The following is a 14,201-nucleotide window of genomic DNA, read 5'->3' as shown; positions in this document are numbered from 1 at the left end:
CCTCCTGGGTGTAAGAACTCCATGGATTTGGGGCTCTTGGGATCCCCAAGGGGGGAAGGACTGTGTCCCAAACCACGTACCTGATTGGGTGGTGGCAGCTTTTACTAAATCTAAACTAGGATTTTAGTTTAGAAGAAGGATTCATGCAGGTCCCCATTTTGGAACCCAACAGCTCTAAGTGGGGGTGAGACCTATGACAACACCCCTCCCAGGTCTGTTGCATGGGCAGCACAATTATGCTACATGCAAAGATGGGCCTGCAGGGCCCTGAAGGTTAACTAATCCAGACTGCTGTGACTGGGGGAGGGAAGCTCATAAATCAAAGATACGGTATCTCATGAAGAACACACCCATTGTCATCAGCGTGCATTCTTTAATATTGAGGGTGTGTCAGATGATCTCCATTGATCTCAAATGCAGTAGGATGGCATGGGGAGTTGGTGATATCTTACAAGTCCTAAACTGTTTAGGACCTTATAGGTTAAAGTCAACAACCTGGATGCCATTTGAAAGCTTATAGGAAGCCACAGCAATGGTGTAATACTTTCTCTTCAGTTCATATAAATCTTTTGCTCCTGATGTAAAACCGCATTTGATAAGCACAGTATCGACAACCTGAGAGATCAAAATTTAGAAGTCGGACCCCTCAAGAGATCAAAAATAATGAATTATGGAATCCTTCCCCTTAAATTTCATTCCTGAATATATTCCAGATACCTAAAGATTTCCTGGCAACAAGGCAGCTTTGGTTGCTAAAACACTGATTCTGCAAAAATGGAAAAGTCAATCCCCATCAAATGTTGATTCCTGACCCAATGATATGGCTGACCACACAGCTAATGCACAACTGGCATTCCACAGAAAGGGAATGCCTGAAAAATTCAAAGGGATTTGGGCTGACATTTTAGGGGTCTGTGTTTAATGTGACCCTGAAGATAGATATGTTGCTTCCCCTTCCCTTCCTTTATCCTAATTCTCTTCATTTACTTTGTGTACGATGAATAAACTGGTATTTTGGTATATATTGTAGTAGTTGAAAAAAAATAAAAAAATCAGAAATCCAGAAATTAAGAAAGATTCAATTGTGTGTTTTTGGTGTGTCTTGATTTTTGAATTCGCGCTGCTCATTCCCAGTGTGGCTGTGCCAATTACTGATGCCCACTCTACCAAATATATTAAAGTGACTGTGCCCCCTGTTGCAGGAGTTCTCAACACCACATCTGCTCATCCCCAGCTCAGCAATTAATATCAACCTCAATTTCATAAATTCAGTTCCCCCACTCTGTTCGCCCTGGGCATCCTTCACTCCCCTCCCAGGCTTGGAGGGGCTACAGTGGGATTCCCTCTCCCTTTTCCCAGGCAGAGAGAGGCAGCTCCATGGGCATTTCACCTTTGAAATGCAAAAAACCTGGCACCCCCCAGTTCTGATCAGCGCATTTTGCCAGACAGTTTTTGCAGTTGGTTTTGTTTAGCCAATTGTCACTGAATATGCAGTTTCTGATGTGAGCTCCACCCCGCCATCCCGGGGTGTAGTAGAATCACTTGCACCATCACCGTGAACTTCAATTATTTAATATTCCTCGCACGTCTCCTCACTCTGTCAGGGGCAGCTCTAGCAATTTCGCCGCCCCAAGCAGGGCGGCACGCCGCGGGGGGGGGGGGGGGGGGGGGGGGGGGGGGGGGGGGGGGGGGGCTCTCTGCCGGTCACCGGTCCCACAGCTCCAGTGGACCTCCCGCAGGCGTGCCTGCAGATGCTCCACCCCAGCCGCGGGACCAGCGGACCCTCCGCTGGCACGCCTGCGGGAGGTCCACCGGAGCCGCCTGCCACCCTCCCGGCGACCGGCAGAGCACCCCCTGCAGCATGCCGCCCCAAGCACACACTTGGCATGCTGGAGTCTGGAGCCGCCCCTGCACTCTGTGATATCAAACTCTCTCTCTCACACACACGTGATATGCTTGCATGTTGCTGGGCACTACAGCCGCTATATTTTCAACAGTTTTGATCTGTTATTGCTTAATCTCTGCAATTGGGAACACTGCAGCATCTTTAGCTGGACACAGAAGCTTTTAACATTAGAAAATTAAAATCCCAGTGTATTGTGATGATCATGCAAATCTTTAGAGAGATTAAATTATTTTTCTGGCAACTGGCAAATCCATAAAAAAATGGACAAGCCTGTCAAATACCAGCCAGGTAGTAACCCCACTTCACCACCCTCTGTCCCTTCCCAGGCTGGGTGCTGCAGGAAGGGAGAAAGGAGGAGAGAGGAGGAGCAGAGGCCCCATCCCATTACCATTGCTCACAGGAGGAGAGGGGGTGGATGGAGTGAAGCCATGCTGAGCTACTGGCTCTTTAGTTCCCTCCTCCCTTCCTGTGAGGATCCTGGGGCAGAAAGAGCTCTTCCTGTTGCTGCTTTGTTTGGTTGCTCAGCACCAGGAGGCAGCAAGTGGGCAGGCAGGCAATCAGAAGGCTCCAATTTACAAGAGGGCTGGAGCATCTGTCATCACCAGACTGGCTCCAGCCTCAGCCAAAATCATGTCACAGGTGAAAAATCATGAGAGCTGGCAGCACTATAAGCATGCAGCTGCTCTTGCTTCTGTTTCTGAGTCACTCACCATGCAGCCCCTTGTAGAGCACCCTGCAGCAACATAATCACGTGAGAAAAGCATGGGAAATGATGGCAAGGTCAGTGAGAGAAGTTCACGTTTGCCCCACCAAGCACAGATGGAAAAAAGTGCTCTTGGCTTCCTCTTCTACTTGGATGACCAGCCCCAGAGCTAATAAAACACCTTAGCAGGAAGCACCTTTGTCACATCTGGCAGTTCTACACCCTCCAATACAGGCACTGATACAAGTTCGGCCAACTCTTCTGGTTAGTTCCCCCAGTCCACTAACATCTCTGTCTTGTCTGAATTGAGTTGCAGCCAGGTAGGCTTCATCCAATCTCCAACCTCATCCAGGCACTGGCATAATAATTCCACTGCATCAGCCAAATCAGACCCTGATGAAGACGTACAGCTAGGGATTAAACTCTGAGGGCGAGTAAGAAAGCAGGCATCCCCTTTGTCTGCTAGCAGCAGAGGGAGAGCTGATGAAATGAGGACTCACTGGGCAGGGAGATTTAAAGCAGAAGCAGCAGAAAGTGAGGGTGCCTGCTCTGGATTTTCTGGTGCTCCCAACCGTTCTGCCAGTAGATGGAGCAGAAGTACCCGATGAAAGGTGACCCAGCCAGGTTCCCTATCCATCTCTTCTTCTCCACAGGAAAAATATCAGTCTTCCCCCTCTCCATGGTGGAGATGGGGAAGTGAGAAGAATTCCTTTCTTTAAGGGGGCAGATGATGAGCAGTGAACTCCTTGTTCCCTCTGGGGAGCAGCTATTTGCAAGAGTAGTGACAGTCAGGGCCGGCTCTAGACCCCAGCGCGCCAAGCGCGCGCTTGGGGCGGCATTTTGCCGGTAGGGCGGCAGGCGGCTGCAAGAGGTCGCCCGGAGCCACGGGACCAGCGTGCTTGGGGCAGCCAAATTCCTAGAGCCGCCCCTGGTGACAGTTAAATCAATAATAGAACTGTCTCTGCAACTCATTGCTCACAATAGGCGTGTGGCACTAGATGGGGAGGTAGGCAGAAGGGCATGAGGTTGGAGTAGGAGAATAAAAAGGAATGGAGGGAGGAGGAGGAAAGAAAAGAGACAACTCCCACTTCTATAACTATCTGGGTTTGTCCTTTATGTTTTATCCCCCAGCCAGGCTTGGCTTTGGCATTCACATAGCAACAGATGACCATTAGCCCATGACAACAGTTGATTCCACTGATGATCTTTGTTAAGTAAATTTGAGTGGGCCACAATTCATTTGTGAAATTCATAGTTGAGTGAGTTGGATCTGGAAGTTGTGGACCAGTGTAAACAGTACCACATCAGTTCACGCTGGGTGAATGGGGAAATACACATAAAGATCTTAAAAGTACAGTCTGGGGTAAATAGCACTAGTGTCTTTCATCCAGTGCTAAGGTGGGAGAACTATACTATGGAAGACCTCATAACAGCTGAGCAGGGGAGTAAATAATGGCATATCACAATGTACATGGCCAGAATCCACACTAAGATCCAAAGGCTGTGAACCACAAGCATGGGGAGGTGGGATCCACAAAGATCTCAGGGGTTCAGGTGGGGGTAAATAGGGCTACATCATGAGATGCAGGGATATGGGCATCCAAAGTCCTCCAAACTGGATGGAGGCATAAAAAACTCAAACAAAGCCTCTGTCTTACTACATATTTTGCAATCACCAAAAGACACAGGAAAAAAAAAAACTGGAAGAGGAGGGGAAAGAATAGCTCATGCCAGGGGGAGAGAAATGACTGAACATTGAAAGGCAAGGAAGAGGCGAAGGGGGCTCTGATGTGTGTCAGGGTGGGGCATTGGGGGTTTCCATGTTTCTCCTCTTGAGCAGGATAGCAGACAGCATAGAGTTCCCTCCACCCATGACTCTCTGTGTGCTTATGGGGGTTGCATTTGCTGACAGGAGCACTGTATCTAATTCCTATAGAAAGAAAGAAAATTAAATAAACCCACTCAACTCTAGTACTAACATGTTCTGACATCTTGTGTCAAGTTACTTAAGGGATACTGTTTACGTTTAAAATTTAAAATTTTAATATATATTCTTATTTTGTTACTAACTCTTGAATACAACAATTAAAACAACTGCAGAAAGATCTAAATAACTTTCTATCACTTTTTTTTGCAGTTAACCAAGCTTGGAATAGATCATTTGACTTTTGGAAAGAATCTATTACAGCAAGGCCCCATGAATTTAATACTGCACTTGCCTGGGATCTAGCGGTGTTACCCCACTGCAAATAATAGACTAGAAACTGACTTTAAACAGGAGTGAAAGTGACACTTTGAAGTCACAGTATTGCCAATCCCAAATGTTCAAAAATCATGAATCAGGCTCACCAAAAATCATGGGATTGGCTTTAAAATCATGAGTTTATGTAAAAATAATAGATTTGGTGTTCTTTTTATTTGCCTTCTGCTTTTTGAGCCTTGAGGGTGCACTGGGATGACATTTTGAAGCTTTCTCCACAGGCATGAAGGCTCGAAATTTCATTTTTCTTTAAGAATTAAGGCTGAAATCATCACATATCCACTTAACTCCAGGAACTGGGCTTTAATTAGAACAATAATTATCATGAGACGCATGACAAAATCACGAGAGTTGGCATCACTGCTTTTACTTCTGTTTCAGGCTAGTTACTTTCCAGAAGGCCCTTAAAAACAACACTACAGTGATTGAGTTACAGGAGAATATTTAAAACCAAAACTCAAGAAAATTACTCAGTTTAAAGTTGAGAAAAAAATTGAGCCAGCTGTCGGTGAGATATATCAGGGCCACTGCAGGCAGGAAAGGAAAATGAACAGGCACAGGAGCTCTGGGCAGCTCTTCCTCTTGAAAGACAGTTGGAGGGTCAAATCTTCTAATCCTTAGTCAAGTAAAACTTCTATTGCCATCAACACCTCCACTAATAGATATTAACATCACAGTGAACATGTGGTAATATGCTCTATACACTTTAACTTTACACTTTGTAAAGTATGAAGTGTATTTAACTATACACTTCATACTTAAATATCTGAGCCAACTTATCCAGGACTACACATCGTATACACGTTGGCTCAGGAACTACATTTTCTGGCACATTTTAAACAGTACTGAGCACACAGATGGTGCCCCAGTGAATAATACAACTCATGACAATACTCGTTGACTTTATGGATGAAATTTCTGTTCTTTGCTCTGGAATTGGTCTGGATACAGCTGAAACCCTAAGAATTTGAGGCATAAACACATCTGATACTCATATGACACTTTCTCATTCCTTCCTTTTCTCAAACTCAGAACAAAAAATGACAAAACAAAATGGTTTTCAGTTAAAATCTAAAACTGCACAGCAGGCATTGCTCTACAACACAGCCTGGGGCAGAACCTGCCACCCCTTGTGAGTTAAGTGATCTCCTCTCATCTGACTCTCATTCTCCATCCTTCCTGACCTCTGTGCTGCTTTTCATGCTATCAAACATGGCATCCTTCCTAATTGCCTGGAACAGATTGCTAGAGTCTCAGAAAACTGGCCTTCTTGGTTTTGCTCCCATCTGTCAGTGTTCTCTTTTTTTGCAGCAGGCTGGTCCAGTGGATAGGGAGCTAACCCTGAGAAACCTGGGTTCTGCTTTCCCCATGGACTTCCTGTATGACCTCAGGCCAGTCACAGTGCCTTAGGGACCAGGGCCGGCGCTTCCATTTAGGTGACTTAGGCAGTCGCCTAGGGTGTCAGGATTTGGGGGGGGGGGGCATTTTGCCAGGAGGGCGGCAGGCAGCTCCAGTGGACCTCTCGCAGGCGTGCCTGCGGAGGGTCCGCTGGTCCCGCGGCTCCAGTGGAGCATCCGCAGGCACACCTGCAGCAGGTCCACCGGAGCCCCGGGACCAGCGGATCCTCTGCAGGAACACCTGCGGGAGGTCCACCAGAGCCGCAGGACCGGCGGCGAAATGGGTAGAGCCGGCCCTGCACCTAGGGCGCCAAAAACCCTGGCACCACTCCTGTTAAGGACAGAGTTTCAAAGGTTTTTAGGCATCCAGAGATGCAGCTAGGCATCAAGTGGGGTTTACAAAGCACCTAACCTTCTAGGCACTTTTGAAAATCTAGGTGCCTAGATACCTTTGGAAAACTGGTCTCTAGTCTGTGTGTGCCTCAGTGCCCCATCTGTACAATGGGGATACCAGCACTGCTCTACCTCACAGAGGGGCTGTGAGGAGAAATAGGTAAGACATTGTGAGGCACTCAGATACTGTGGTGATGAGGCCACATAAGTACCACAGGTAGAGTGGGAACCTCTCTTTACCAGTGCTAGCCCTTCCCTGGGTTTTGGCCCCTTCTTTTCACTTGTACAACATCCCTCCCTCTTTTCAGAATATAAACTTGGCTCATAGGGCTTGGTTGTATTTCTTCTGAGGGCTTGGCTACACTTGCAAGTTGCAGCGCTGGTAGAGGCTTTCCAGCGCTGCAATTAGTAACTGTCCACACCTGCAAGGCACATCCAGCGCTGCAACTCCCTGGCTGCAGCGCTGGCTGTACACCTGATCAGGTTGGGGTGTAGCGATTGCAGCGCTGGTGATCCAGCGCTGCTCATCAAGTGTGGACACACACCAGCGCTTTTATTGGCCTCCAGGGAATAAGGAGATATCCCAGAATGCTTTAAACTAAATTACTCCCTTTGTTTTGTTATGCAGCCTCTCTTTGTTTTGTTGTGAACCTCCGGGAGCTGCTTATCAGCTCCTGTTTGCTGTGATCAATCTGTGAACAATCAAATGAGATCCTCCTCCCTGTTGTGAATGAGCTCTGTGGAGCTCCTCCGTTGCTGCTGCTATCTAAAAAACAAACACAGCTCCTGTTTGCTGTGATCATCTGTACCTGGCTGTAAACAATCAAATGAGAGGCAGGCAGGGAAACAGTGGGGAGTCGTGTTGCCTGCATGCTGTTTGCAATTAAGAGTTAAGACTAAGGGGTCGGAAAAATGTTCTGATTTTTCAAGTCAGGAAGCTAACACACAGTGTTGGCTCCAAAAATCCACTCTCTCTTTCCCCCCGCTCCCTGTCACACTAGACCCCACTCCACCCCCCTCTTTTGAAAAGCACGTTGCGGCCACTTGAATGCTGGGATAGCTGCCCATAATGCATCACTCCCAACAGCGCTGGAAATGCTGCAAATGTGGCCACACACCAGCGCTGGTAGCTGTGAGTGTGGCCACACACCAGCGCTGCTCCTACACAGCTGGATGACCAGCGCTGCAAACTACCAGCGCTGCAAACTGTAAGTGTAGCCAAGCCCTGAGTCTTTCTTCAACACCCATATCCCTGCAGAGGGATTCCTGTTTTACAGGCTTATCTAAGGACTTCCAGATCCTTAACTTAATTACCAGCCCTTTCTTATCTTAATCACCCTGCACCTCTTTGTAAACGAAATACTGACTCCCTGCCCCAGGGGCACAAAGTGGTGCAGCAGGTCTCCTTTGCAGAAATCACATTCCACATTAATGCTGTGCAGTCAAGAGCTCTACCTGGGAGCCCACCTCCTGTACGAAATTCAGAGTGGGGCAGAAGCCGCCCCTGCCCTCCCAAATGGCACGTCTGGCTGTTGCCTGTGTCCTTGCAGCTCAGCTCGGGATCAGGGTGGTAGGATTCCAGCTGACAGTGGGCATTCTTGCACAGCTTGGGGCTGGAGGAGACGCAGCAGGCAGTGTTCCCCATCTTCCTTCACCGCTTAGCTCCAGCTACCCGTGCCTGGGAGGATGCAGGGGAGCCCATCACCAGTGGCGGCAAGAAGCCATGGGCAGTAGTGAAGAAAACAACAAGTAGGAGAGGAAAAGGCAGCTGCTGCTTCCTCCAGCCACACTCACCAACTGATCCCCCCACTGGCTCATCCAAGAAGCCTTGCCCCAAACACGGCCAGCAGAGCAGAGGGTGCAGCAGCTAAACCGTCCTGCCCTAGCATCATGAGATTTTTTTCTGGCGTCCCCCAAATTGGCCAGGGAACTGTGCCATTAATTTTCCACTAAAATATATATTAAATCTATATAAATCTATACTACTAATAAATTGATACTAATATGCACTTGTCAACAATTATTTTGGGCTATTTTCAATGATATGTCCCTAAAAATGAAAAACTGGTCTGTACTGTGGTTTTCAGCTAATACAATAACTGATACTTTAAATAACACCTGTGAGTGACAGGGCCAAGGGGGTGAAAAGACGGTGGGGTGGAATGTGAAAGGAGAGGGAAAAAAGACCAAGTTAAACAAGCTGATACCGTAGAGAGGAGAGGAGAGGGATGGGGGGGGATGGGACTGACTGGGGAAATGAAAATGGTCAAAGATGCAATGGAATGTGAGGAATTGTTCATTTAAAATTGTGATGATTCACAGTGAGGCCCCGGTTTTATATTTTGATCTAAGCCCTGTAATCCTTGTGTGACACATAAACTACATTCCCTTCCACATCACCTCTGAATGAAAGGAGAGAAATGCATCAATTAGGGCAGTGAACCATTTTTAAAGTGAATAATAAAATATATGGGCTGGGGAATGTAGTGTATATAAAAAACACATTGTCCTGTAGGTTGACAGAGTGACCCCCAGTGAGTAATTATGGCCATAGCTGGCAGCTTTTGACATTATATCCTACTGCTGGTTGCCTTTTAAAATCATGGGGCAATAGTTTTCTACTGTGAACCTAAATTCTAGCCAATATTTGTAGGTACACAACACAGCATCTATCTACATATACACACAGAGAATATGTAGGGTGTTCAAGAGCACACGCATGCACAGAAGATTAAATGGTCTGTGCCAGTCTGTATGAATGCGTGTTTGTAACTAGAGAGAGGTAAATAGAATTTATTTGTACAGTATCTTCCTCAGCATTACATCAATTACATTGTTGGTGAGGGGACTAGGAGGAGCAGTTAGCTGAAAAACATCTGGCTTTGGCTTCCTCTTTCAAAACACTCCCAATCCGTTGCTAAGTGGATTTTTTCAAAGGCACCAACAAGTGTTTATCAAATCAAGCACAGAATGTAGAATCTGTGACTGCACAAGAAACACTATTGCTAAACAGGAAGAAAAAGATACACAATAAAATAATGGACAGTAGCAAACTTGCTTCTATACTGTACATTCTCCCTCCGAATTTTCTTCCATGCTGCTAGTGTGCTTTCCGTTATGTTTCTGCTTGTATGAGCTAGTTAGCAGTACGGATCAAAAGAGGAACAGAAATTAAATGAAGCTGGGTTCTTCTGAATCCAATTCATTTCCGGTGGCCTTTGGAAAGTCTGCATGCCTTATTATAAAAGCCGTACAAAGACAGGGATTTATTTGCTTGAAAACATGGCAACAGCTACTGCAAAACAATTTATGAGCAAACCAATGTGATTGCATTGTGGACATTTTCACTTCCCATTTTGGAGTTTTTTGTACTTTTCCCACAAAAATAACAGCATTTATTGATTTAGAGTTGGCTAGCAAACTAAGACTCAGTCCATTGCCTTTACTCATTGCTATTTGCCCATGATTATAGTGGACTAAGCTGCCAGCATTTATTTGAAACAAAAAAATCATCCCACCAGAAATGCATTCTTGTTTTTTATTTACATCGTCTAATGCTACATTTTTCTTTACAAATTGTCCTGGGAATGTTAACTTCGCAGCACATTAGCCATTTCACAATTCAAACATAAAGAAAAGCATAAGATTCATGGTAGTTTACGTATTGATTGGCCTGAACTCTGATCATTGTTCACGTTGAATAAATCTTAATAAATACAAAGTGCACAAAGAATTCACAACAGTTTTAAAGATAAAATATAAGCATTAATGATAGTCCAAGAATTAACTGAAAAGTCAGTGGCACCCATATGTATTGACTTTGGAAGAACTATTTATTTATAAATACTTTCAATTAGGCCACAGTAAGTCGAAAGCAGATTTTGGTTGAAATCTCCCCCATAGCCCCAATATTCCTGTTAGTCCCTCAAATGGAGCTCATCATAGCTTAACATTTCTGGTAAACATGTGTTATCCAAGTATAGCAGCTGCTTCTTACCAATTGTTGTTGAGAACTTGAATGGTCAATAATGGCTTCTACTCTCTCTTCTCCATTCATCACAATTCTTTTTGTCGTGATTTTGATGCCATTAACTATTTTGTTGGTCGTTATGACTGATCTGAAGTTGCCTTCCCACTGTTGTTCAATGAGGTGATGGAGGATGAAGAATAGCCCCTAGCTCACTAGGAACCAAATGAAGTAAATCCAATACCTGACATGTCTCAAAAATACAGAGAACATCCTTTGCAACCTTTGCTTCTTCTTCTATGGAGTCCTCTCTAAAAGCCAGAAATGCTACCAAGTAGATCATCCCAGAGTTTCCCTGAAAAAGAGTCCATTCCTCTCAACACATCTGTGTTGGGGCTACTGAATGGGAATTCAGAATCAAGGTGACTTCCATCCCTGCCTTTACCTTTCCCTCCACCTCTTCTTTTCTATTTACCCTCTTTCCTAAACATGTCATAGATATTGCTTTTTTGGGCATCAAATAAAACCTAGTCCAGGAGAGCTGGCTGTATTTTAAAGAAGGCTTATGGAGGGCGCAGGAACAAACCATCCCAATGTGCAGAAAGAATAGCAAATATAGCAGGTGACCAGCTTGGCTTAACAGTGAAATCTTCAGTGAACTTAAACTCAAAAAGGAAGCTTACAAGAAGTGGAAACTTGGACAGATGGCTAGGAGGAGTATAAAAATAGTGCTAGAGCATCCAGGAGTGTAATCAAGAAGGCCAAGGCACAACTGGAGTTGCAGCTAGCAAGGGTTGTGAAGGGTAACAAAAAGGGTTTATACAGGTATGTTAGCAACAAGAAGGTGGTCAGGGAAAGTGTGGGACCCTTACTGAATGGGGGAGGCAACATAGTGACAGATGATGTGGAAAAAGCTGAAGTACTCAATGCTTTTTTTGCATCGATTTTCACAGACTAGGTCAGCTCCCGATTGCTGCACTGGGCAACACAGTATGGGGAGGAGGTGAGAAGCCCTTAGGCCTGGTCTACACTAAAAAGGGGGTTCGAATTAGGGTACACAAATTCAGCTACGGGAATAGCGTAGCTGAATTCGAAGTACCCTAATTCGAACTACTCACCCGTCCAGACGCGGCGGGGTCGAACTCCGCGGCTCCCCCGTTGACTCCACCACCGCCGTTTGCAGTGGTGGAGTACCGGAGTCGACCGCGGCGCTTCCGGAGTTCGAACTATCGCGTCTAGATCAGACACGATAGTTCGAACTCCGAGAAGTCGAACTCACCGCGTCGACCCGGACGGTAAGTGTAGACTAGCCCTTAGTGGTGAAAGAACAGATTAAGGACTGTTTAGAAAACCTGGACATGCACAAGTCCATGGGTCCAGATCTAATGCATCCAAAGGTGCTGAGGGAGTTGGCTGATGTGATTGCAGAGCCACCGGCCATTATCTTTGAAAATTCATGGTGATTGGAGGAGGTCTGGATGTTTGGAAAACATATAGTGCCCATATTTAGTGCCCATAGGGAAGAAAGAGAACCTGGGGAACTACAGACCGGTTAGCCTCACTTCAGTCCCCAGCAAAATCACGGAACAGGTCCTCAATGAATCCATTTTGAAACACTTGGAGGAGAGGAAGGTGATCAGGAACAGTCAACATGGATTCATCAAGGGCAAATCATGACTGACCAACCTGATTCCCTTCTATGATGAGATAATTGACTCTATGGATATGGGGAAAGCAGTGGATGTGATATATCTTGACTTTAGCAAAGCCTTTGATACAGTCTCCCACAGTATTCTTGCCAGCAAGTTCAAGAAGTATGGAGTGGATGAATGGACTATAAGGTGGATAGAAATCTGGCTAGATTGTCGGGCTCAACAGGTAGTGATCATTGACTCAATGTCTAGTTGGCAGCCAGTATCAAGCGGAGTGCCCCAGTGGTCAGTCCTGGGGCCGGTTTTGTTCAACATCTTTATTAATGATCTGGATGATGAGATGAATTGCACCCTCAGGAAGTTCACAGATGACACTATGCTGGGGGTAGGGGTAGGGTCCAGAGTGCGCTAGACAAATTGGAGGATTGGGCCAAAAGAAATCTGATGAGGTTCAACAAGGACAAGTGCAGAGTCCTGCACTTAGGAAGAAAGAATCCCATGCACTGCTACAGGCTGGAGACCGACTGGCTAAGCAGCAGTTCTGCAGAAAAGGACCTAGGGGTTACAGTGGACGAGAAGCTGGATATGAGTCAACAGTGTGCCCTTATTGCTAAGAAGGCCAATGGCATATTGGGCTGTATTAGTATGAGGATTGCCAGCAGATTGAAGGAAATGATTATTCCTTTCTATTTGGCACTGGTGAGGTCACTTCTGGAGTATTGTGTCCAGTTTTGGTCCCCACACTACAGAAGGGATGTGGCAAATTGGAGAGAGTCCAGCAGAGGGCAACAAAAATGATTAGGGGTCTGGGGCGCATGACTTATGAGGTGAGGCTGAGGGAACTGAGGTTATTTAGTCTGCAGAAGAGAGGAGCGAGAGGGGATTTGACAGCAGCCTTCAACCACCTGAACGGGGGTTCCAAACAGGATGGAGCTAGGCTGTTCTCAGTGATGGCAGATGAAAGAACAAGAAGCAATAGTCTCAAGTTGCAGTGGGGGAGGTCTAGATTGGATATTAGGAAACACTTTTTCACTAAGAGGGGGGTGATGCACTGGAATGGGTTACCTAGGGAGGTGGTGGAATCTCCTTCCTTAGAGGCTTTTAAGGTCAGGCTTGACAAAGCCCTGGCTGGGATTATTTAGTTGGTGTTGGTCCTGCTTTGAGCAGGGGGTTGGACTAGATGACCTCCTGAGGTCTCTTCCAACCCTAATATTCTATGATTCATATGCCTTAGAGACTTGTATGAATTTCCTCTCTGATGCCTCTGTTCTTTGGGTTTTTATCAGGGTGCACCTTCAATGCCAGTTTTCGGTATGCCTTTTTTAAGTCATCTGCAGAGGCATTTCTTTGCACTCCTAGAATGTCCTAATAATTTACCATCTTGTCAGAGGTCTCAGCAGCAACATTCAGTCTCTGTCCTCAGAGAGCATTGGCGATCCAGTGAAACTCCTATTTCTCTCAGCACGCTCTATTCTCAAGTTGTATACGGCTGAGAAATATCACAAGTTTTTTAAAAGAAAACAGGTTTGTGTTAAAGTTATCTACACCGTGTCCCTCTGTGCTTCTCCATGTTTTTGTTAAGGTATATTTGACAGAGAGGCACACATGGCGAGGAGAGGGTCATGCGCACCGACCGGCCCCTGTGGGGAGGACCTGTTGGGTTCTGGGCTGTGTTCTATGTCCCTCAATGGCCCCACACTGATGGGGACTCCTGTAGAATAGGGCTGGGTGTGAGAGTGGGCTCTCAGTGGAATTGTGTAAAAATCCAGAGGCAGGCTGGAGTGGTTGGGAAAAACTGGCAGGGGTTAAAATAAAGTGGGGGCTGGGGTAGAAATCCTAGAAGGGAAGGTCTGTTTACAAATATAGGGAGCAAAGAAGCAGTGTGTATATATGTTTAAGAGAGGGGAAATTTTGTCTGTCTAA

General features: G+C 46.0%; 1 pseudogene; it reads right to left on the bottom strand.

Annotated features, from left to right (window-relative positions):
- Positions 1-474: 474 nt before the first annotated feature.
- Positions 475-13,658, bottom strand: LOC123375785 (annotated as a pseudogene).
- Between the last annotated feature and the right edge of the window lie 543 nt (positions 13,659-14,201).

This window comes from Mauremys mutica, chromosome 8 (assembly GCF_020497125.1).
Source record: "Mauremys mutica isolate MM-2020 ecotype Southern chromosome 8, ASM2049712v1, whole genome shotgun sequence".
Taxonomy (NCBI): domain Eukaryota; kingdom Metazoa; phylum Chordata; order Testudines; family Geoemydidae; genus Mauremys; species Mauremys mutica.
Note: the sequence above shows the minus strand (reverse complement) of the source record. Positions and strands in the feature narration are given on the sequence as shown.